This window comes from Natator depressus, chromosome 3 (assembly GCF_965152275.1).
Source record: "Natator depressus isolate rNatDep1 chromosome 3, rNatDep2.hap1, whole genome shotgun sequence".
Classification (NCBI taxonomy): domain Eukaryota; kingdom Metazoa; phylum Chordata; order Testudines; family Cheloniidae; genus Natator; species Natator depressus.
In genome coordinates, this window is record NC_134236.1 from 148,870,048 (window position 1) to 148,896,105 (window position 26,058).

A 26,058-nucleotide genomic window follows, 5' to 3' on the forward strand; every position below is an offset into this window, starting at 1 on the left:
CCGGGTCCCTGACACCTGGCAGATGCTTGTGAACGCGGGACAGCCCAGCTCGGTGAGCTGCTCCCGGCCAGGGCTTGTCTCCACGGGACGGCCCCAGCAGCCCCCCGTTACGCGGTGACTCCGGTGTCACCAGCCCGTGGGCAGAGGACGCTCCTGCGCTGCCCACACCGGCGCAGTCCTGTGCCGAGCTGCGCTTCAGGGGCCGTCTACACAACAACCCGCCGCCGCGAGTCTCAGCTCGGGACTTGCCCGACGAGGAGCGCGCAGGCTCTGCCCCCTCCCGTTGCCATGGTGATCTACCACGCGCCTCTCTCCCTCCGCCGTGCGTGACCCCTCCCCCCTCGATGACGCACCTACGCCGCTGCGTGGGGATTCCGCCGGATTACCCAGCGTACCCCGCAGCAAAATGGTGGCCTAAGCGGAGCGCGCGGGGCCGGGCCGAGCGGGGGCAAAGTTTGGGGCGGGCCCGAGACAGAACAGAACCGGGTCAGAACCGGCTGTAAAGTCCCCGGGAGTCCTGGAGGAGCGGAGCCCGACTGGTTCCGAGCCAGTCCGGGACCCTGGGGGGTTGAGGGAGCCCAGCCAGGTCAGAACCGAGTCCGGGGCGGGAAGGGGGCCCAACCGGGCCGGCACCGAACCTGGCTCCGAGCGCCCCGGTCCCAGCTGGGTCAGAGCCGGTCTGGGATAGGGCCCAGCCTGGCCAGGTCAGAGCTCCGCCAGCGCCAAGAGCGCCCCATCCGGGTCAGATCCGAACCGGGACCTGTGAGAAAGGGAGGAGTTCGGCTCTGCCCCCAGCTTGTCGCCCTCGGGCTAAAGGGGAGGGAAACGGGCAGAACTAGATGTAAAGTCACATTGGTGTTGGGGGAGTTGGGCCCAATCCGGTCAGAACAGAACTGGGAGACGTGAGCCCAGGGAGGAAAACTATCAGAGCCAGACAATCACCGCTGGGCTGCAGGGGCCAGGGCAGGCCAGTACTGAATTGGGGACAGAAGAGGTGTATGGGTCAGGAACTGAGTCCTGGAGGGGAAGAGAGTGGAACTGAGCCAGTTTAAACCCAGTTGAGTCTGGAAATCGAGGAAGACTGATCCCAGAACTGAACTGGGTCTGCTTGTGGGCCAGAGAGGTCTAAACTAAGTTTGAATGGAACCAGATCCTTATGGAGTGAAACATGGGGAGCGATGTGTATTTTGGGGAGAGACCGTGATAGCCACAACAAGAGGGCTTTGGAATTGGAAATGAAGTGAAGCAAATTTGAGACAGTTTGTGTTATCTGTGTTGAAGAAGTCAGAGTAGGGGAGAGGGAACAACACTGTTTCTGTGGCAAAGCAGACGGTCGGGGAGGAGAGAGGATCGTTTACCAACTAGAGACCCTCCCTGGCACCAGGCAGCATCCAAGAGACTTTCTGCAAGAAAGTTAGTGAATCTGAACAGATCCCAAGAAAAAGGAAAGTTTAGAGAACAGCAGAGCTGAGCAGATGATACTGAACCACATCTGGATCTGGTCTAGAGTGTGAGTGGGAGACAACGGAGTAGGAAAGAAGTGAAAGGTTGAGTACTGGCACCGGGATTTGTAAACAGAAGAGGAAAAAAAATATTTCCAACTGAAATTGCATTAATAGGCAAAAGGGTGAGTGAGTGAGCTGTGAGTTTCTCTGAGCTGGGAATGGACCAGGTCTGAGAGAGGCCAGCTGGAGTGAGTCCACTGAAAAGACAGCCCTGCAAAATGAGACTGCTTCTTGCCTGACAGGGCTTCTCAAAGCTGCAGATATGTATTTTGCAGAATCAGAATCAGTCCAGAGACAGAACTGATGAAAAGGGTCTGCACAGGAGGAGGAAGTGAATCCCTTGGATACAAACAGCAGAGAGCAGGTAAGGAAGCCAGGAATGAGGTGATGCTACATCAGAGCACACTCTGCCTTTCAATATTTGAATTCCTGAAATCCCAGAGTGCAGATGTGTGAGCCATATACCTAGCAAATGGTCCATCTGTAGGTCCTCCATGCTAGGGCATCCTCCTTGTCATATTGGGTCCATGTTATGTAAAGCGGGCCCAAGGTGAGATGGTAGATGGAGAAATGGTAACTGCAGGGTGCTAATAAGAGAGATGGGGAGTTTCTGGGTAGAATTCAAGATTATCCACTAGGCAGACTAGCTTAACTTGAACCAGGGCAGTACCAGTGGTGTTTGTGCCTCATGAAATGAGCACTTTAAAGCCCCCTTTTTCAGTGCTGAAGTAGCTGTGGATATAGCTCCTGAAATGAGTCAATGTGGACTGGGTCCAGGGAGCGCTGGAGCTATCCCAGCCTAATTAAAAAAAGGTCTGTCCCGCTGGAGCTGCACAGACAAATCCTCAGGATCTCTTTCATCCCTGGTCTGATCTTAAAATGTGGATTGACCTAGCAATTCACACCCCTGAGCACTGTTGCTGAGCCGCCCAAACCCCCAGTGTAGATGCAGCTAGGTTGATGGAAAAAATCCTCCTGTCAGTGCAGGAAGTTTCTACACTACGGCTCTGTAGTGGCATAGCTGAAGCTGTGCTACCATAGCACCCGTAGTGCAGACATGGCCTCTTGTGATAATTGTGATGTCTCAAATTAGGTAATTTTAGTAATTCCCTAATCTGCTAGGTAATTCCTTCTAGTAAATTATCCTTTGCATCTATGTTTTAGGTGATTCCCTAATGCCAAGGCAAGTGCATGTCTGAGCTTGCCTGCAGTGGGGTAAGGAGTGTGTGGAGATCAAGTTGAGAGGATGAGATGTTCCATTTTATGTTTTTTTTTACTTGTGCTGCCCTTCCTCACTCCTTTTCCCCTTGAGTCACTTTCAGTGTAAACTTCCTTTCTGTTTCTACCTGTCACTGAATCTGTACAGAAAGTATTGGGTACCTGTACCTAAACGGTGTTCTGTGCGTACCAGATTCAGAGTGTAAGGTCAGCATTTAATCTCACTGGTGTAGCCTGCAGCATCAGGAGTCCTTTCTCTGCTTTTAGCTCTCCTTATAGGCAGCCATGTGGCTCATATAATATACAGGGAACACACTCGGGGTTGCTAAATGTGGCCTATAGAGTTCCACAATGCAGCCTGTGGCTACCCTCATCTTTAATATCACCGAGCCACTTGGTGATCAAGAGGAGATGTTACTTCTGGGATCTGTTGCCTCTGTATCAAAGATGCATTGCAGACTTCTACATACTGTGTTGAGTAGTTGTGGCTCTCTGCTAGTTGCTTGTTTTGCAGATTTCAAACCCTGAAGTGTGTATGATAACACCCATTTTTTCATGTTCTGTGTGTTTATAAATCTCCTCACTGTATTTTCCACTGAATGCATCCGATGAAGTGAGCTGTAGCTCACAAAAGCTTATGCTCAAATAAATTGGTTAGTCTCTAAGATGCCACTAGTATTCCTTTTCTTTTTGCAAATACAGACTAACACGGCTGCTACTCTGAAACCTATTTTTTTCCTGTCTTCCTAAATGGCAGCTGGGTGGCACAGAGTGTAAAAGGGCCCTGGAGTTTGGGAAGGGTGTGCTTCTCATCAAGGATCTGCCCCTTGTATTCAGGGTGGGTAACTGATGCACCACACTTCGGCATGATGGTGGGTATCCTCTGGAGAGTATGTGGTATCTGGAGCTGCATGTAATATAGGATTGTGGCAGTTGGCCTTCCTTGCCTTATGGGTGCTTTTAAGGGTGGAGCAAAGACAATCAGCTTAGTAATGGCAGAATAAATGGAATCGACTAAAACCATGATTGTGCTTTACCCAGTGGCCCTAACTAGCAGGTCACACGCTTCATAATTTGTGCAAGATGAGATTATTACACACACTAGGGCTTCTTACATCCCTCTTTTTGCCCCCACAACTCCTTGTCTGCCTTCCTGTCCCCTCTATTTCGGGGACTCCCTGCAAAGCCCCCTAACTCCTTCTTCATGCTTTGGCCTGTTAGTGTCCCACATTTTCTCCTTACCACCACAGCAGGGGATTTTTGTTCCCCTCCATTTCCTCCTGTGTTATGTGCCAACATCTCCCAATATCCCCTCATGCCAATGGTTCTCTGTGCACCCCATTCTCATGTGCCCCCTGTGCTAGGGGCTCTGTGTTCCTGTTCCCCTCTCCCCATACTGGGGTCCACCAGTCTCTCCCTGCCTTGTGTTTTATGTGCCCCATTTCTCCCTCCCCCATATCAGGGACCCCAATTTCCTCTCCAAACCAGGAGCGCTGTGGGCACTCCCATTTCCCTTTCCCCCACATCATTATTCTTCTTTCTGTCTGTGAGATGTCATTTAGGGTGTTAACATGTTAAACTCTATTGGGAGGGTAGGCAGATATGAAATAGGTGTATTGTTGTCTTAATGCGTGCCATCAACCAGTAGTTTGATCTGTAGACAGTTGCAGAGGTGCTTGAAGCTGTGGCTGTGCTAGTCAGATGGCCGGGGCTTCGTGTGTCCCCCATTTCCCTCCTTCGGTTTTCCGATTTTCTCCAGAATCAATAGGGTTCTGGCCATTGATACCTAGAACATTCCTTGAAATGTTGGAGTTGATCAGATTCAGAGTTCAAAAGTTATTGCATTACAGATAAACAGAAATGTTGTTGAGTTGAGTAAGGCCTTCACAAGCTCGGCCAAAGACTCTTCCATTCAAAGTAAACTTGGTGCCTGAGAGCCCTGGAGATTGGCATTGTGTATCAGGAGGTGCAGCCTGGGTAGCAGCAGGTGGGTTTCCCATCCTGATAATATGCCTTACTCATTTTTAGGGAAAGGGCATTTAAAGTTGTTGTGGGGACTCCATTTGTTTCCAAACTTCAAACATTGCTGCATGGGACAATTCTGTAGGGCAGGGTCACAGCCAATCCACATATTGCTTCCTCAGCAGCAGAGGGCAAGCGCTGTCAGTAGTGTGTGTGATGAGAATTGCCAAATACGGGTCCAGTTCCCTCTGCCATTGCTGCTTCTGCTGTACTGTACGCAGGAGACCCACAGGCACAGTCAGTTGTTAGATGGAGTCGGGGTGGAGCAAAGGGAGGATGCCCACGACAAGAAGGGGGACTTATCTTGTATTCTTGTTGGCAGGACTGAGGCTGGAATTGTCACGAGGGGGCAGATATGTTAATATTAGTGACTCCCAGCCCCATCTCCACACTTGAAGGTTTTGTGGATTCTGCCCTTCAGATACAAATTAAGATGCCTGAATAGGACAGTTCAGTCTGTCACAGTCATGCTTTTGATCCTTGGCCTCTACTCAGACTATTTGCTAGGCTTCAGTTAGTGCCAAATATGTTATGGATACCTCTTCACTAAGGATGGGAGTGAACTGAACCCCCTCCCAAACTGATATCATCCAGGGACCAACAAAGAGCTGTGAATGTAGATTTCTGCCAACTTGGCCAGTGCCACAAAGGTGAAATCATCAGTCTTCTTTCCCTGAGCCAGTACCTCTGCATAAAGTCTGCTGTTTTATCCAAGACAGATCTGTAACTGCATTGGAGGAATGTTACTTTTCTCAGGTGAAGTATCTTTACAGAATGGATTGAGAGGAAGGATGATCTTGTGGTCAGGGCACTGGCTTGGGACACAGGAGAACTATGTTTTGGTTTTGGCTCTGCACAGATTTATTGTGTGAACTTATGAAAGACACTGCCTCCCTTTGCCTCCTTTCCTCAGCTACATATAGGGCTAATACTGCTCCCCAGTGAGGTGGAATTGAGGGAGTTGAGCACCTCCATTAGTGCTTGTGTGGTGCTTAGATGCTTTGGAGATGAACACCATAGAAATACCTACAAATAAATAAATTTAACTAAGATGTGACTTGCCTGATGCTCAGAATGAAGGAAGAACTTGTGTGGTCCACTATCCTGCATGCTCTGTGGAGTTATGAAATTGCTGTAAAACGGCCTAAGTTACACCCCTGTTCTATTTAAAGGAGGAGGCATTCTAAGAAAGCCCCTAGCGTCTCTGATCTGTACATTTGTTTCCACTGTTCACATGCTCTCTTGTATGGCTGTGTCTTTACACATGACTCAAATTTCCTCCTCTCCTTTCTACCCCTTCCTCACGTTTAGACTTGGAAACTATTCTCTTGTTTGCCAGCATGTCAATGTACTTTCTTATTGCTAATGTGCTCAGACAGGGATGCCCCAGAAGCAGCAGCTCACAGTCTATCTTGTGTCTGGAATGACATGATACACTCTGGAGTGTCTTACTGGAAGTTATGCTTAGTGGATTGCTAAGGCTTTCCAAACTGCTATGAAGGCATAGCCCCAAGGGGGTGTGAGTCCCATAATGCCAGGGTGGGAATGAAGAGTTACTTGGAATGCTTTATTCATATCACTTGCATCAGCTCTGTATTCCTGGCCCTGTCCAGTGCTAGGTGTTGAGTCCTGGAAGGCTCCATATGAGAAGTTAAAGTGACTGACTGTATTTTTCAGTTAAATGGAATGAAATTCAATGAAGCTGATAGGCAACAAATTTAATACTGGTTTAAAAAATACTTTCACACAATGCATAGTTAATCTGTGAAACACACTACCACATAATAGCATTAGGGCTAAGAGTTTACCAGGATTCAGAATGGATCTGACATTTAAATGAATGAGAAGGTCCAGAGATTTACTTTTGTTATAATATATGTATTTTAAATGGGATTATTACCCTTGTGCTTCAGCACATAAACCAACTCTAATGGCTGAGGTTTACGAGGAGGAGGAAGAAGGTATTCCATAGCTGCCCACTATGATTTTCTTGCATCTTCTTCTGAAGCATCTAGTACTTGGCAGTGTCAGAGGCAATATCCTGAATCAAATGGACCCCGAGTCTGATCCAGCCTGGCAGTTCCTTAGAGGTACAGTACATCTTTGCCCTGTCACATTGCCTGTTAAATCTTCCTCTTTATGATCATGACCCTTAAAGATCACTCTTTTTGGTCCTAACATTTGAGGGTTTTAGAAGGTCTGGGGGGGGAATCTTGGGGATTTAGTGCAGCCTCTAGCAGCTAACTTATCCGTGAATGGGTCCTCCCTAGACCTGTGGGTATGGCTCCTTACTCTTGGTGGTTAAGGGACATCATCACTCTATGCTTCTTTCAGCTGCTGCTAGAAGGAAAAGGAATGTGTGGAGTTTGGCCCCTCCACGTTGCAAGCTAACAGTGGACTTTAGTCTGAGAGGTGCTGGAAGCCTTGCTGGCTGGGGGATGGAATTCTTCTAAGGACATTCTAGTGAAATCTGGTATGCTTTTATGCCAGCTAAAGCCTTCTTGTTCTGCAAGGCATTTCTGTTGTTCCATTATCTACCTCCATCTGTGCTGAGGACCTAGAGGTGGTTGTGTGCTGCTTGTTCATGTGGTCTTGCTGACTGAATCGGGCAGGAGGGATGGGCTATCGGATAAGGCAAGAGGTCCTGGTAAGTGGCTGTGGTGGGGAAGTGTGTGTAAGAGAGCATTTGGTAGCAGTGTATGTCTGAGTGTGGCAGGAACTGTTACAAAGGCCATGGAAAAATTGGAGGATTTCCAGAGCTGTGGATGGATTCTAGCCCTGAGATCTGTGCACACAACTCCCATGGATTTCACTGGGTACTATGCATGCATCCTAGGGCAGAATTTAGCCATTTGTATGTAACCATGTTCAGTGAACAAACAGCTAGTGATTTCCCCAGCTAGTTCTGAGCAATTGCCTGTGTGATCGTGAGGGAATAATGTTGAGAAGTGAAATGATGCAGAGTGAGATAGTAGGACTTCCTGCAGGGCTCAGGCTGTCTGCCATGGGTTCCTGCACTAGGTCTGATCTGGGGCTGCTTCACTTGGTTTGTGCTGATGGAGGAGGCAGCTGAGTGCTATGCATTGATATAACAATTTCAAATGCCCAAGGGTCAGCATTCCAGTGTTTAACTGTGCTTACAGTTAGAGCTGTGGTTTGCACAGGAACAGTGTCTTGGGCCAGGTTCTGTCTTGTTATAATTTATCTATGAAATGAGGTTGACTGACAGTGCTGCAGAAACCAGAACTGTGAAATTTCCAACTGTTGTACATGTAAAATCTCAGCCTTAATGAGGCATTAATGTAACTTACTGACTTTTCTTTAAAGTCAAAAGAAGAGAAGGGGAATTGCTTATGTCTGTTGGGGCATTGTACCTGGACTTGTATAAAACCTTAGGCAAACTTGACTCTGTGGCATTTGTTTCTTGTAAAGATCAAATGTTTTCCAAGTTAATTAGACTAGAATCATAGAAGTGTAGGGCTGGAAAGGACCTCGAGAGGTCATCGAGTCCAACGCCCTGCGCTGAGGCAGATCAAAGTATACTTAGACCATCCCTGACAGGTGTATGGAGGCTTTTAAGAACAGGTTAGACTATGATAGGGATTCTACAACTTCCCTTGGAAGCCTAATTCCAGTGCTTATCTATCTGTATAGTTTGAATGTATTTCCTAATCTAACCCAAAACTCCCTTGTTTCAGAGTAAGCCCATTACTACTTGTCCTACCTTCAGTGGACACGAAGAACAATTGATCACTGTCCTCTTTATAACAGCCCTTAACATATTTGAAGACTATTCTCAAGTCTCCCCCCCGCCTCTTTTCTGAAGACTAAACATGCCCGGTTTTGTTAATTTTTCCTCATAGGTCAGGCTTTCTAAACCTTTTCTTGTTTCTATAGCTCTCCTCTGGACTCTCTCCAATTTGTCCACATCTTCTTAAAGTGAGATGCCCAGAACGGGACAGTACTCCCGTTGACACTAGTGCCAAGCAGAGTTGGACAGTTACCTCTCATGTCTTATATACATCACTCCTATTATCTTTTATGCACCTGTCCTATACACCCTCTAGAATATTAGCCTTTTTCGCAACTGCATCACATTGCTGGCTCATATTTAATTTGTGATCCAATATAACTCGGCAGTACTACTGCCTAGCCAGTTATTCCCAATTTAGTATTTGTGCATTTGATTTGTTCCTTCCTAAGTATAGTTCTTTTCACTTACCTTTATTGAATTTCAGCTTGTTGATTTCAGACCAATTCTCCAATTTGTCAAGGTCATTTGAAGTCTAATCCTGTCTTCCCAAGAGTTTGCAGCCCTCTTAGCTTGGTGTCATCTGCAGATTTTTTTTAAGCATATTTTATATTGCATTATCCAAGTCATTAATGAAAATATTGAATAGTACCAGATCCAGGACAAACCCCGCAGGACCCCAGGTGATGCATTCCCCCCCAGTTTGCTAGTGAATCTTTGATAATTACTGTGAGTATGGGGGTCAAGCACTCACTTTGTAGTAATTTCATCTAGACCACATTTTTATAGTTTGCTTATGAGAATGCCATGTTGGGATTGTGTCAAAAATCTTACTAAAAGCAAGATATATCATGTCTCTTGCTCCCCCCCTCCCCCATACACTAGGCCAGTAGTTACGACAACAATTTTTTTTATTGTTTTAGCATGTGCAGCTCTTGGTAGGTGCTCCATGGTTCCTGGTCATATCTGCAGCTTGAGCATGTGTTGCTGCACATGCTCAGTATAATTTTCAAATACTCCTAAAACAGGAATATTTGAAACACTCTCGCTGTTCCTTAGTAAGGACTGTGTCCCTGCCAAGTGGGAAGCTTTAAAAAATGAAAGGGATGCTGTCAACTTGAAATCTGTTGATATGAAACGGGCTAAAAGTAGTTGCAGCTGCTTCAGCTGCCCCAGATTCTCCCTGCTGGTTTGTGGTTTTAAATCTCATGTCCTATTTTTTAAAAATATTTTTAATCGGCGCTGTTTTCAGCAACAGTATTAGAGAAGTGTGATTCCCCCCCCCCCCCAAAATTGGCAGTGTCCCTTTAAACTGTTTGAGCTTTCTAAGCAGGAAGTGTCTGCATGACTAATATATGAAAAACATATTTTATGCCCCCATATTCATAACTCAGCTTTCCAGGGGTCCTCTGTTCAGCTATGCAAGTTCCTGAAAACTAGCTTTGCTCGGAAGGATCTCCTTGGCCGTAACTCTTCATTATTAGTAAAGCACTGTAGTAGCAGAAGATGTTTATGTATGTACTAGGTGTTTATGTATGTACTTGCAGCAGGTTGGGAATGTAATTTGAGGAAGTCGTTTGCACCAGGCAGGGTTGATTCCTGAAAGTAAACCCAGCCTGCAGGACTAGGAAATTCTTATAGATTATGTTTGTAAACGTATCAATTTTTCCCTGACTTGTTAGTGCTTCTGTTTTAAAAAAAAAAGAAGCCTCCCAGGTGTGTCTGAAGTGGCTCTAATCGGATTCAATGTAGTCAGGGTGCCACCTGGGTGGGGAGAGCTCTATTACCATATAGTACAGAAGATGATTTATTGCTAGACTGACAACTTGCAATATAAACATTAGCCCAAGCATGATCTTCTACCAAAACCCCGCCCATGCAGGGAGCCAGGAATCTTCCTGCCACGCGCCATAAATCGTTTATGGTTTGCTCATGCCAGTGCATTTGAGAAACAGCTGGGCATGGGGATTAGCAGTTTGCAGAGGGCTCGTGCTGGGCTAAATTAGGGTCTGATGCCCTGGTGGTGAATGCTGGTAGTGGAGAGAGTGGAGTGCAGGAGTGCTTCTCTTCAATCGGAAACCTGTTAGCCAGGGTGGATAAAAATCAGCATTTAAAAAAAATCAAATCAGATGTTTTATTTAAATCAGATTTTTTTCATTTTATTATTATTTAAATAATTAAAAAAAGATAAACCTGTTTAAAATGAAATCTGAATTTAATACAAAATATGTTAAGGCCTAAACTACTTCTAATCTCTTAAAATATTTAAATAAAAACTGTGACCCTCTATCAAAACCTTTGAGTTAACAGCTGTTTTGTCTATATAAAGAAACAATTGGGGGAAAAGTAACTTTTGAGGTTAAGCTTTATAAATATGGCACAATAGGTCATGTACTGTATTAAGAACTTGATCCTGTGTGGGTCCCAGGAGTTGTGCTACTGGATGCAAGAGACTAGCAAAGTCATCACAGCCTTTGGAACCTGACCTCTGACTTCAGGAGACACCATCCTATATCTCATCAGGATCATCCACTGAGCCCAGATGGGTGGTCTTACGCTCTCATAGGCGCTGACTTTCTAATGTGCCAGGGGGTGCTCGACCCCTGGCTCTGCCACAGGCCCCACCCCCACTGCACCCCTTCCTGCCCCATTCCGCCCTGTTCCCCAATGTGCTGTGCCCTCGCTCCTCCCCCTCTCTCCCAAAGCCTCCTGCATGCTGGGAAGGAGGGGGAGGCACTGATTAACGGGGTCTGCTGGCTGGTGGCAAATGCTGGGGGGGAGCTAATGGGGGGGGGAGGGGGCTGCTGGTGGGTGCTCCAGTCCAAGAGCACCCATAGAGTCGGTGCCTATGTATATTCCTATTTTTACAGCTGCTCCCTACCTTCGCTTTGACTGGCTAAGTTTTCAATTTAAAGAAAGTAATACCACAGAACTGGTGGAAGTCACTAGCTAAGCATCTGGAACCAACCAACCAGAGTTTGTTGAAGTGCTAAATCAGCTATTGACAGCAGTAGCCTTTTCTGCAGGCCCAGAAAGAATATTTTTTTCACTTGCACTAGTTCATCCAAAGTTGAGAAATCAACTGGGAGTTGAAAAAGCAGGAAAACTTGTCTTTCTCTTCCAGTCTATGAATAGAAAGGAGGGAGGAGATGAGATCTACTAGTTTTAAAAGTTGAAAGACAATCTAAATAACTTAGGAGACTCTCATTTTCAAGAGACTTAGGAAAATAAGCTCCAGCCACATTCACTTAGGCATATTTGAAAATTTTCCAAAGGCTGACCTGAAATAATTAGTTTAATTCAGTTACTACAATTAATCTTTCTGTTTAATAAATCATTTAGTTGTAAATGTGAATCGTGTTTTGATTGGAAGTTTATGTATCCAAAAATTTAAGGCTGTTTCGTTTAATAAAAATAAATTTTATATGCTGTTTTGTGTAATTAATTAAATTCTAGTTATGAGCTAAAAGTTAATTATCTGGTAAATAAATAAGCAACATATTCGCCATTTTCTATTGTACTAAAAATGTACAATTAATAAGAAACTGAAAACATGAAGCTATATAATTGCTTAAATATATGTATATAGTTATAGTGTACCCTCCAAGATAGCAAAAAGATGTACACACAAATCTTGTGTGAAGGCTCTATTTAGTTGTAAATCAGTGTGTTTTAATGGTTATGTCAATGAGAATGCACCTTTCTTTAGAAAATAACTGAGGTACAAATGGAAAAGTTGGTTTAAAATAGATTTAATTCAAGCCTTTCCACTTGGTGATTTAAATCAATCCACCCTGCTGTTGGCTCAGGATAGGCAGAAGGGCAGGGAAAGGGAAGTGGTGGTGTATCAGGCTGTCAGGGTAGCTATGTGCTTGCTACTCACCAGCTAAGGTGGAATACCTGATTGATGGCTGCCCTGCATAGTGGGGAGATTAGCTGCTAAATGTAGGCAATCAATTGTGTTATTAGGCAGAGTGCGGATCAGCCATTCCTGCCACAGAGGAGCTGAGAGAATATAAAGGCTACTCTCAGGGGCTTATTTTTGCAGCCTGGCTGTGGTACAGTTTCTCTGGGATTGCTGAACGTCAGCAGAACTGGACGTTGTATGATGCCACCCAGGGCTTCACAACTACCTTGCAGGTTTCAGAAAGAGTTCTACTGTAATGCTAAAGATGCCTCAGTGATAGATACACCATAAGAACCTAAATAGAATTGGGGTCTATTTCTTTCCTTCTGTCTTGGGTATTGAAAGAGTGGTAGTGAATCACCTAAATATGTTTCTAGTGACTAGCATGTGGGAGAGGGACTATTTATGGTGAATTCCCCCTTCAGTCCCTAAAAGTGAGATGTTTCGTAACACTGAATGTGTTTCCATGCTAATGGTACAGCATCTAGCACAAAGAAGCTGTGGTGTTAATTGGTGTCTCTAGGTGTTACCATAATACACAGAATACGCAGACCTTACAGTCTAAATGAGACCAGCCATTATGTTCAGACATACTCTGCACATGTCACAGATATTAGTATGTTAGTTGTAGCTGGATTAGTGTCTCCATGAGCAAATCCTTCTGTAGGTTGTTTGGCTTGAGAATCTGTGTGGAATGTTTTTCAGCAAGGTTCTTGCATCCTTCAAACATAACAGCCATGTACCAGTGCCTCCGGACTACAGCACTCTGTGTCATTGCACACGTCAGGCAAAGCCAGGGTCATGGACAAGGGCAAGACAGATGGGTTCTGGAAGCTAGTAAGCAAATAGTTTTTCTAATTCCATCGCTTTACAGACAGCCTCTCAGTCTGTTTCACTGAGCCACTGTACAGATGCCTCTCTCTGGAGTAGGAATGTTTTCCCCTCAATTAGTTTTTTTTAAACTCAGCTGTCATTCATTGACATTTCCTAACTGACCTGGCCATGCTTGCGGCCTGCAGATGAGCAGTGTGAGGCACTGCAACACCTAGATGCATTGGGGTCTAGAAAAAGGGCTGAACAGCTTCACACTATCTTTGCTTACCTAGGTTTGCACTGATACATTGGTTTTGGGGATGCAGGGGGGCATGGCTCTTCATGTCCTTGCCAGAGTACTGAAGGTTCCCCTACATTTCACTAGCGTTTTTTAGGTGAAGGTATTCAGTCTCCAGTGTCAACCTGACCCTTGGCATCTCTGCCGAGACTGAGGTCAATTAGTTTCAAATATATTGGGGGCTGTTTATGTTATGGCCACCCAAGAACAGGGGAAACAGTGTGGTCTAGTGGATAGAGAACTGGACTGGGACTCAGGTCACCTGGGCTCTGTTCCTGGCTCTGCCACTGACCTGCTGGCTGACCTTGGACAAGTCATTTTGCCTTCTTGCACCTTAGTTTCCCCATCTGTAAAAATGAGGGTAGTGATACTGATCTCCTTTTGTAAAGTGCTTTTAGCTCTATAGATGAAAAGTGCTATATAAGAGGTAGGTAGGTGTTACCATCTTTCGGGATCCCTAAAATCCATCTCTGTGGGAGAGTGGCCCTAAGCCACAGAATCTTAAAGTCTAGGTCTGGATGGCTGTTAACCCAACGGACTAAATCAGATTCTTTACTCTTCTTTATACAGAACCCCCCAGGTACATAACGTGGCTAGAGAGGGGTGTGGTTGTACGATCATATTTCTAGCTCTCTTGGTTCTCCTGCTGCTGTTGGTGGAATGGACCCCTCCCCCACCCTGGAAATCAGTGCAAAGGATTTACCTTCTCTGTCACCCAGACTGGAGCTACAAGTTTAACCTTAAAAAGAAAAGGAGTACTTGTGGCACCTTAGAGACTAACCAATTTATTTGAGCATAAGCTTTCGTGAGCTACAGCTCACTTCATCGGATGCATACTGTGGAAAATACAGAAGATGTTTGTTTTTATACACACAAATCATGAAAAAATGGGTGTTTATCACTACAAAAGGTTTTCTCTCCCCCCACCCCACTCTCCTGCTGGTAATAGCTTATGTAAAGGGATCACTCTCCTTACAATAAGAAAAGGAGTACTTGTGGCACCTTAGAGACTAACCAATTTATTTGAGCATAAGCTTTCATGAGCTACAGCTCACTTCATCGGATGCATCCGATGAAGTGAGCTGTAGCTCATGAAAGCTTATGCTCAAATAAATTGGTTAGTCTCTAAGGTGCCACAAGTACTCCTTTTCTTTTTGCGAATATAGACTAACACGGCTGTTACTCTGAAACCTCTCCTTACAATGTGTATGATAATCAAGGTGGGCCATTTCCAGCACAAATCCAGGTTTTCTCTCCCCCACCCCCCAACACTCCCCCCAAACAAACCCATTCTCCTGTTGATAATAGCTTATCTAAAGTGATCACTCTCCTTACAATGTGTATGATAACCCAAAAAAACTTGCCTTGAGGCTATTTGTCCCTAGAGTTAGGACTCTGTTCCACAGGCAGCAGGTTGCTTGTGTGAGACTGTATCTCCTGAATCTTCCGGTATAACTCTGAAGAGAATAACCCAGTGGCGGAAACCTCACACTGGCTAGTGTCTGTAGCTCTCTGAGGGGGGGGTGGGGGGAGTGGAGGGAGGGAGAGGAGTAATAGAGGAATCAGTGGTTCCAGAGTAACAGCTGTGTTAGTCTGTATTTGCAAAAAGAAAAGGAGTACTTGTGGCATCTTAGAGACTAATCAATTTATTTGAGCATAAGCTTTCGTGAGCTACAGCTCACTTCAGTGAAATTAAGCTCACACTGTTTGCTCCCCTGCCCAGCTGTGTAGTAAGTTAGCAGTACGTGTCTGTTCTTATTCTTCTGAAAGTAGACTTTGTTCTCTGGAGACTGCTAATCATGCCCCATGGGGGTGTAATCAGTTATAAGGTATTTAATACAGTGCAGGCGGTAACAGGCCGCCTGGCCGGGCTGGCAGATTGCAACACTACAATTATAAAGGGCCCCTTTCCCCCCCTTACCCGCCCACCAGTGGCAGGATGAGGGTTGTACCAGGAGACAGTGTTAAACATACAAAGTATATGTGTGGGTTGTGGGAGGGAGAGGGGAAGCTGCAGAGACACCACCTATTCCTGAAAAAAGAAAAGTAGTACTTGTGGCACCTTAGAGACTAACATTTGTTTGAGGATAAGCTTTCGTGAGCTACAGCTCACTTCATCGGATGCATTCAATGGAAAATACGGTGGGGAGATTTATATACATAGAGAACATGAAACAATGGGTGTTACCATACACACTGTAACCAGAGTGATCACTTAAGGTGAGCTATTACCAGCAGGAGAGAAGGAGGGGGCGGGGAACCTTTTGTAGTGATAATCAAGGTGGGCCATTTCCAGCAGTTGACAAGAATGTCTGAGGAACAGTGGGGGGTGGGGATAAACATGGGGAAATAGTTTTACTTTGTGTAATAACTCATCCACTCCCAGTCTCTATTCAAGCCTATTCAGGGACACCATCATAGGGCCTAATCACATCAGCCACACTATCAGAGGCTCGTTCACCTGCACATCTACCAATGTGATATATGCCATCGTGCCAGCAATGCCCCTCTGCCATGTACATTGGTCAAACTGGACAGTCTCTGCGTAAAAGAATAAATGGACACAAATCAGACGTCAAGAATTATAACATTCAAAACCAGTTGGAGAACACTTCAATCTCTCTGGTCAATCGATTACAGACCTAAAAGTGGCAATACTTCAACAAAAAAATTTCAAAAACAGACTCCAACGAGAGACTGCTGAATTGGAATTAATTTGCAAACTGGATACTATTAACTTAGGCTTGAATAGAGACTGGGAGTGGATGGGTCATTACACAAAGTAAAACAATTTCCCCATGTTTATTTCCCCGCCCCCCACCCCCGCAACTGTTCCTCAGACATTCTTGTCAACTGCTGGAAATGGCCCACCTTGATTATCACTACAAAAGGTTCCCCGCCCCCTCCTTCTCTCCTGCTGGTAATAGCTCACCTTAAGTGATCACTCTGGTTACAGTGTGTATGGTAACACCCATTGTTTCATGTTCTCTGTGTATCCCCACTGTATTTTCCACTGAATGCATCCGATGAAGTGAGCTGTAGCTCATGAAAGCTTATGCTCAAATAAATTTGTTAGTCTCTGAGGTGCCACAAGTACTTCTTTTCTTTTTGCAAATACAGACTAACATGGCTGCTACTCTGAAACCTGTCACCTATTCCTGGAAGCAGGAAGATCTGAATGCTGGGAAAGCTGCAGCCATTGTACGCTGCATTATTGAGACTTGGGGGAACATGGGGGTGGGTTGTGTGGGGATGGCCCTTGGCAAATTGTCTGGGTAGAAAGGGGCTTCCTTCCTCTCCATTGAGCCTGAGCTGGATATGTGTGGTGCACATGTGGTTAGAGTTGGGGAAGCACTTCCTTCTGTTCCCTGTGCCTTCTCAGGGCCAGATTTACAACGTATTAGGTGCCTAGTGGGGTTTACAAAAGTGCCTAACCTGGTGAGGTGCCTAAATCCCCTGGGAGTTAGGTGTCTAACCTGTTTAGGTACTACTGTAAATCCCATGAGTTGCCTATCTGCACCTTTATGTGCCTAAATACCTTTAGTAAATCAGGCCCTTAGTCCCTCCATGGTGTGTGGGGGCTCAGTTTGGGGAATAGCCACCCACCAGGGTCTTGAAATCTTAGTTCCACAGCCTGGTGGACCTTCATGGCTCCCTAAACTTGCTTTCTCCTGATTAAACCCTGGTGGCACACTAGACTCCTTTACACCCTTCCAGTGCTTGTAGGTAGTGGTCCTCTCTCCCCTTTTCTAAACTCTACAGGTATGTCCCCTTGTGAATACAGCTCTTCAGCTATGTAATCATCTCTACTGCTCTTCCGTGAGTTCCCTGGAACTAGGGAGGAGTACCGCTCTACCCAGTGCCAGGATACAGTACTATTGCTACAGTGCTGTTCTGCCTCACTTCTAGCTGGGAAGTGGTACTGCTCTTCTCCTCGGCCCCCCTTCACCCTGCCGTTTGGTAGCTGAGGAGCAGAAGGGAATATCTCTTCTGCTGTATCTCTGTATGGTCTAGTTTCTCTGTTTTTGTCCTATGCATGTTACAAAATCCCAGCCCTTCCTAAAATCCCCTTGCATAGCTGCTGCCACCAGCCTGCATGCTAATGACCACTGGCTAGTATTCCATTTGGAGCCCATGGGTGGGTGTTGCTGAAGAAAAGGAGTACTAGTGGCACCTTAGAGACTAACCAATTTATTTGAGTTAGTCTCTAAGGTGCCACAAGTACTCCTTTTCTTTTTGCGAATACAGATTAACACGGCTGCTACTCTGAAACCTGTTGTTGAAGAGTGTCACATGAAGCATACGCTCACCGCAATGCTGGTCCTGAAGGTTGTGTTTCCTGTCTCTGTTAAATGCTGAGCCCTTGGCACGAGAGAGAGCTGAGATTCCAACCCAGGTCTCCAGCCTGGTAGTGAGAGTACTGATCACTAAGTTCCATAGCTGCCCACACTTTGATAGACAAAGTGGGCTGGTGATTCTTCTTTTTGAGTTCAAAGAAAAGAAACAGAAAGGCAGAGTATGTGAGAGTCAGCTAAACCTGGGCTGCTTGGGGATGCTGGCCACTCGTGTCCTCTTGGGGATCATTCTTATTGCTTTTCCCTTTGAAATGGCTTCCTAACATGGGAGCAGGGCTTCAGTTGAGGGGCAAGAGAAGCAGTTTTCTGGCTAGAGAGCCAGGGCTTGTTTGTAACTCTATCCAGCAAGGTGGAGTTCTGTGAGAAGGGATCACCTTAGGCAGAGGTTACCAGGCATCTGAGATCTTTGTGTGTATTGACTGAGTTCTCCTCATGTTAATACAAGTGGCCATGTGCCTACCTAGAGACGGAGGAGTTGAGTAGAACTGAGATCAGATCAATTTGTGCTGGCAGTATGTGTGAAAGGATGTTGGGGTAGGGTGTGTGCGCATGTAAGAGTGAATGGGAGTGGTTTTGTATCTCCAGGGAAGGATGTGTGTGAAAGTGGACCTAGAAAAAGGAAATTGGTGTCTCTTATGGGAGGCCCAAGGCCCAGCCCTTCTGACTTGTTTCATACCTGAATTCAGCTTCAGGCTTTGCACTTGAGTTCAGCTCTGTCTGCTCCTGTTAACAAGACTCACTCACAGGTTTGTCTGTTGACTTATATATAAGGAAAACAGGGAAATTCCCTTCCCTGCTACTCTACGAACTCTGATGTTCAGTTACTTCCCAGCCCAGACAGCGTCTCTTCCCCTTTCTCTGTGGGTTGCTTTATTAACTCTCTTGTCCTTTGCTATTTCCCTTGCTTCGCAGCTACATGGGGCTCCTACTCCCTGTTGGTTGATTGGGTTTGGGACTGAGGCCGTGGTGGAGGTTCTGGAGGTGGCATGGCCTGTGTGGGGAGGTCATGTGGGCATGCAGAGGGCATGTGGGCTCAGCTGCTTGTTTTCTTTCCCTGTTTGGTGTGGAATGCACCGTGTTTGTCTGTCTTGGCCTGTGGTTGTAGCCCGCATTCCTGCACAGCGAGTCAGCACGGCAGCAGGCGGCGTGCTGTTTGTGCCCTGTGGCTACATGCTTTCAGCTCCACATCAAAGGTGTGTTTGGTGTGTAGCTTGTGCCATTTCTGGCCACACCTGGTGGCCTGCAGGCATGCGGGGGTGGAGCCTGGGCTGTGTTTGCAGACGGCAGTCAGCATTCAGGCTTCTCCTTACTTGTGGAAACGAAGGAGCCAAATCCATGTTAAACAACCTGAGGAATGCAGCGGGAGAGCAGAGCAGAATGGAGTCACTCCAGGGGCATGTCCTAGCAGCAACATTGCCTTAATAGCTGCAGCAAAATAACTCATGCTTGCTCCCTCCAAAAGGATTGGATGTGTGGTGGGTTTTAACTTACACCAAAAAGAAAAGGAGTACTTGTGGCACCTTAGAGACTAACCAATTTATTTGAGCATAAGCTTTTGTGAGCTACAGCTCACTTCATCGGATGCATACTGTGGAAAATACAGAAGATGTTCTTATACATACAAACCATGAAAAAAATGGGTGTTTACCACTACAAAAGGTTTTTCTCTCCCCCCACCCCACTCTCCTGCTGGTAATAGCTGAGGAGGGAGTCTACGTACACAAACACCTACAAGATCTCTATGTAGACTCCTTCCTCAGGCCCTACGCTACCAGCACTCCCAGCTACCTTCGAGACACCACTGACTTCCTGAGGAAACTACAATCCATCGGTGATCTTCCTGATAACACCATCCTGGCCACTATGGTTGTAGAAGCCCTCTACACCAACATTCCACACAAAGATGGACTACAAGCCGTCAAGAACGCTATCCCCGATAATGTCACGGCTAACCTGGTGGCTGAAGTTTGTGACTTTGTCCTTACCCATAACTATTTTACATTTGGGGACAATGTATACCTTCAAATCAGCGGCACTGCTATGGGTACCCGCATGGCCCCACAGTATGCCAACATTTTTATGGCTGACTTAGAACAACGCTTCCTCAGCTCTTGTCCCCTAACGCCCCTACTCTACTTGCGCTATATTGATGACATCTTCATCATCTGGACCCATGGAAAAGAAGCCCTTGAGGAATTCCACCATGATTTCAACAATTTCCATCCCACCATCAACCTCAGCCTGGTCCAGTCCACACAAGAGATCCACTTCCTGGACTCTACAGTGCTAATAAACGATGGTCACATAAACACCACCCTATACCGGAAACCTACTGACCGCTATTCCTACCTACATGCCTCCAGCTTTCACCCTGACCACACCACAAGATCCATCGTCTACAGCCAAGCTCTGCGATACAACCGCATTTGCTCCAACCCCTCAGACAGAGACAAACACCTACAAGATCTCTATCAAGCATTCTTACAACTACAGTACCCACCTGCGGAAGTGAAGAAACAGATTGATAGAGCCAGAAGAGTTCCCAAAAGTCACCACCTACAGGACAGGCCTAACAAAGAAAATAACAGAACGCCACTAGCCATCACCTTCAGCCCCCAAGTAAAACCCCTCCAACGCATTATTAAGGATCTACAACCTATCCTGAAGGATGACCCAACACTCTCACAAATCTTGGGAGACAGGCCAGTCCTTGCCTACAGACAGACCCCCAACCTGAAGCGAATACTCACCAACAACCACATACCACACAACAGAACCATTAACCCAGGAACCTATCCTTGCAACAAAACCTGTTGCCAACTGTGCCCACATATCTATTCAGGGGACACCATCACAGAGCCTAATAACATCAGCCACACTATCAGAGGCTCGTTCACCTGCACATCTACCAATGTGATATATGCCATCATGTGCCAGCAATGCCCCTCTGCCATGTACGTTGGTCAAACTGGACAGTCTCTGCGTAAAAGAATAAATGGACACAAATCAGATGTCAAGAATTATAACATTCATAAACCAGTCGGAGAACACTTCAATCTCTCTGGTCACGCGATTACAGACATGAAAGTTGCGATATTACAACAGGAAAACTTCAAAACCAGACTCCAGCGAGAGACTGTTGAATTGGAATTAATTTGCAAATTGGATACAATTAATTTAGGCTTGAATAGAGACTGGGAGTGGCTAAGTCATTATGCAAGGTAACCTATTTCCTACAAACCCCCCCCACCCCCCGACGTTCTTGTTAAACCCTGGATTTGTGCTGGAAATGGCCCACCTTGATTATCATACACATTGTAAGGAGAACGATCACTTTAGATAAGCTATTACCAGTAGGAGAGTGGGGTGGGGGGGAGAGAAAACCTTTTGTAGTGGTAAACACCCATTTTTTCATGGTTTGTATGTATAAGAACATCTTCTGTATTTTCCACAGTATGCATCCGATGAAGTGAGCTGTAGCTCACGAAAGCTTATGCTCAAATAAATTGGTTAGTCTCTAAGGTGCCACAAGTACTCCTTTTCTTTTTGTGAATACAGACTAACACAGCTGTTACTCTGAAACTTACACCAAGAAGGTCAGTTAAGGTTGGTTCATTCCCTGTGGCCTGCATGCTTCTTTCCCGAATGGTTGATGATTGGGTGTCTAGTGCCATCATGGTGTAGTCTGTACGAACTGTATGTGAGAGACATACAGGAGACGTAGAGGCTCCAGAGTCTGTGATCACTGGAGTTGTTTTGGTGTTTTTCTTCCACTCCTGTGAATCTCTCGCTGAGGACACATCCAGTCTTCATACAGTTAAATATTTAAAATGAGTGTTGGGTTGAATTGCTCTTGCCACTCTCTTCCACACACACCTGAAGAGACCAGCCCCTGTCACTGACAACTCCAGCGCTGGAAGTTCAGTGACGACTGTAGACGGGGGACACAGATATATAATAATCTGTCCCATTGTTCAACATGCTGTCAGGAGAAGGCACTTGTTTTCTGTAGCCTTGCCATGTACAATCCTCCCCTGTCCAGCTGTAAGTCTTTATTGGCCAGGGGGATCCATCTGCCATGGCCCAAGGGAGCAATCTGATTCCATTTGAACTGGCCAATATGGAGGTGCAAAGTCTTGGGTCAAGTCTTGTGGAAAGAACACAGAACTTTCTTTCTTCATTAAACCCTCTGATGTGTCCTGAGTGAGCCTCCAGTCTCTACAGCAAGTTGTCCTTCCTGCCTCTGTGGAATGCATGCTACACGTAATGAAACTTCCTGTGGGAATTCCCAGCAGGCCCAAAGTCTGTGATCATAACCCAGGCCAGTCACTTCCAAATTCCACCTCACAAGTCAAAGCTGCTGCATTTGAGGATTACCGCTGCATTTGAGGATTACCACTGCCATCTGCAAAAGACCCTCCCTGCCTCCACCCTTGATCAGTGAACAACAGAATTTTAGGGATGCCTTGGTTTTCATTTTCTTGCTTCCCTTTCCCTCTGACATAGTCTTCAGATCAGGTGCTGCTGGTGCCTGTTTCTGTTCAACTTGTGCGGGCCATCCTGCTGTGTCCAGATGCGAATGCAGCACCAGCACTGTTCAGGGATGCATCCGTTGACACGAAAGGAGCAATCTCAAACTGGAGGTGATGAGGTGCACACTACTCTACCCTACCCTACATGTGGCACCCCACAAGCAGGGGTGTTAAGGTTTTTTATCCTAAAAGAAGCCTAGGTAATGAGTTGGGCTCCAGAGTCTGAGCTACAGACAGAGCTGGAACTTCAAAGGGTGGTCTACACGGCTCTTTTTAGAGCACTAGCGTGTGCGCAGTTAACCCAAGTCTGTCAACCCAGGCTGGGAGGCTCGCTTCTGCGGGCTGTGCAGACATACCCTTAGAGACTCCTGGATTTGTGGTTCAGTAATGCTGAAATCTTCACCAGACTCCATGCTCTGTGGCAGAATGAGATTAGGAAAAAAATATTAATAAATGAGTTTACAGCTGAATTGTGTAGAATTGTGTAGAATAGACATGTACGTCTGGAAGGGACCTTAAGAGGACATCCAATCCAGCCTCCTGTGTTGAAACAGGACCAAGTAAACCTAGACCATTCCTTACAGGTGTTTCTCTAATCTGTTTTTAAAAATCTCCAATGATGAGGATTCTACAGCCTCCTTTGGAAGCCTATTCCTGTGCTTAACTATCTTTGTCGTTAGAAAGATTTTCCTGCTGTCTAACCTACGTTTTCCTCACTGCAGACTGAGCTCATTACTGCTTGTCCTACCTTCAGTGGACCTGGAGAACAATCAAATAACCATTCTCTTTAAAACAGCCCTTAACATGTTTGAAGACTGTTTTCAGTCCCCCCTCAGTCGTGTTTTTCCAAGATTAAACATGCCCATTTTGTTAACCTTTCCCTAGGTCAGGTTTTCTAAACATTTTATCATTTCTATAGCTCTCCTCTGGATTCGCTCCAATTTAAACCTACGTCTTTCTTAAAGTGGATATAGTACTTCAGCTGAGGCCTCGCCAGTGCTGAGTAGAGCCGGACAATTACCTCCCGGGTCTTACATACAACTCTCCTGTTAATACACCCCAGAATATTTGCCATTGTTGGCTCATACGCAATTTGTGATCCACTATAATCCCCAGATTCTTTTCAGCACTGCTACTGCCTAGCCAGTTTTCCCCCACTTTATAGTTGTGCATTTGATTTTTTTCTTCCTAAATGTAGTACTTTGTACTTGTCTTGATTGAATTTCATCTTGTTGATTCCAGTCCAATTCACCAATTTGTCAAGATCATTTTGAATTCTAATCGTGTCTTCCAAAGTGTATCCAAACCCCTCCCAGGTTGGTGTCATCCACAGATTTTATAAGCATACTCTCCACTCCATTGTCCAAGTCATTAACGAAGATATTCAATAGTACCAGACCCAGGAGAGACCCCTGCGTGACCCCACTAGATACAGACTTCTGGTATGACAGTGACATTTCCCTAGTTTGCATATGAGAATGTCATGTGGGACTGTCAAAAGCCTCACTAAAATCAAGATATAGCTAAAGCTTCCCCACATCCACTAGGCCAGTTAGAGAAGGAAATTAGATTGGTTTGGCATGATTTGTTCTTGAAAAATCTTTTGTGATGGCTATTATTCTGTTACCCTCTAGGTGCTTACAAATTGATTGTTTGCTAATTTATTCCAGTATCTTTCCAGATATGGAAGGTAAGCTGACTGGTCTATAATTCCCCAGCTTCTCTTTGTTCCCTTTTTAACTGTAAGTACTGTTTGCACCCTTCTCCAGTCCTCTGGGATCTCACCCGTCCTCCATGAATTTGCAAAGATAATTACTAATGGTTCTGGGTTCTGAGATTGCTTCAGCTAGTTCCTTAAGTACTCTTGGGTGAATTTCATCAAGCCCTGCTTTTAAGCATCTGGGCACAATTAACTATTTTGGTGAAAACTGAAGGAAAACAGGTATTAAACACATCAGCCTGCTTGATATAATCAATTAGCTCTCCTGCCCTGCTGAGTCGAGTATTTATGTTTTCCTTCATCTTTTTCTCTTTCTCCTAATGTATTTAAAGAACTTCTTCTTACTGTCTTTTATGTCCCTGTTTAGGTGTAACTCATTTTGTGCCTTAGCCTTTTTGATTTTGTCCCTACATGCTTGTGCTAATCCTTTGTACTCGTCCTTAGCTATTCATCCATGCTTCCACTTTTTGTAGGATTCCTTTTTGATTTTTCAGGTCATTAAAGGTTTCAGAGTAGCAGCCGTGTTAGTCTATATTCGCAAAAAGAAAAGGAGTACTAGTGGCACCTTAGAGACTAACCAATTTATTTGAGCATAAGCTTTCGTGTAGCTCACGAAAGGTGCCACTAGTACTCCTTTTCTTTTTAGGTCATTAAAGAACTCCTGATATAACCATTTTGTCCTCTGACTTTTCTTTCTATCTTTCCTTCATATTGGGATAGTTTGCTGTCATGCCTTTAATATTGTCTCTTTGAGAAACTGCCAGCTTTGGTGAACTCCTTTTTCCCTTCTACCCGTGAGACTTTACTTACCAGTCCTTAGAGTTTGCTAAAGTCTGCTTTTTGGAAGTCCGTTGTCCTTATTCTGTAGCTCTCACTCCTTCCTCTCCTTAGAATCATGAAATCTATCATTGCGATCGTTTTCACCCAAATTGTCTTCAGCCTTCAGAGGGGCAACCAATTCCTTCCTCTCTGTTGGTCCGAATCAAGTCTAAAATGGCTGGCCGCCTCCTTACTGCCTCTGTCTTCTGAAACAAGTTGTCCCCAACTTTTCCATCAGATATCCCCCATTTATCATCCTTTAACAGGGAATAATCACTGTGCATTTATTTTTCCAGGCTTTGCAGCTTACTGGTAGTTTGCTTTGGGATACAGATTGTTACTGTAAAACCAGGAGATCTTGTAGGATTTGGGGTCACTATGTTGTTCCCATCCCCACCTCCTCCTGCTTGCTAGGAAGTGTTAGGAGGGGGCTTGGAGTGAAAAGGACAAAAGTGTGTGTGTGTGTGTGTGTGTGTGTGTGTGTAGGAAAGGTAAGAGGGCCCTATCCCTTTCCCTTCCCATCAGCCAGAGTTCAGACCGGTTGTAGGGATCACACAGCCAGTTCTTAAATTCAGTTTCCAGGGTTAACTTTCACACTGGGTTAGGGGCTGCTGATCTGCAGGGTTTGAGGTTCAGCGTTCTGGTCCAAAGCCTAACTGCCTGAGGAAGCTCCTTCTTGTTACTCCGGTGGCAAACTGCTCTCATAAATAGCTAGGTCTCCCCCTTGTGGAGTAGGGAGAGGAAAGCAGGGAGCCCAATATGGCAGTAGATTGCAATAATATCTGCTAATTGTCCTAAGTGCTGGTGTTCCTGTAGCCAGTAGGACTGCTGTGGTTGCTTCCCTGTACGGCAAATTCTGCAACTCAGAATCATGGAATCACTGGGGCCCTGCCCGTGGTGCCTACACTAAGCAGAAGGAATGAAAGCAAACAAGCTGCTCTACAGGTTTGGCCAACACAACCCTCTGCAGCATCTCAGGAAGACAGCAGCATCCACCTGTCCTCAGCCCTCACATGACTAGTGGAGTGTTAGTTCTATGAAGGCACTATTACACTATGTCCCTTAACAAAAAAAGTAACTGTAACAGAGTGGTCTGGCCCTTGTGGGGCCTGGGGCCA

General features: G+C 45.5%; 1 protein-coding gene across 5 annotated transcripts in view; it reads left to right on the forward strand.

The window, feature by feature from the left end:
- The first annotated feature begins 372 nt into the window (after positions 1–372).
- The window catches only part of TJAP1 (tight junction associated protein 1), a 53,010-nt gene continuing 27,324 nt past the window's right edge, over positions 373–26,058 (forward strand). For 2 of the 5 annotated variants that reach the window (XM_074949038.1, XM_074949040.1), the window contains exons 1-2: positions 373–586; positions 1,781–1,869. The gene's annotated coding sequence lies outside the window, so the exon portion shown is untranslated. The other 3 variants (XM_074949039.1, XM_074949041.1, XM_074949042.1) reach the window with 2 other exon arrangements.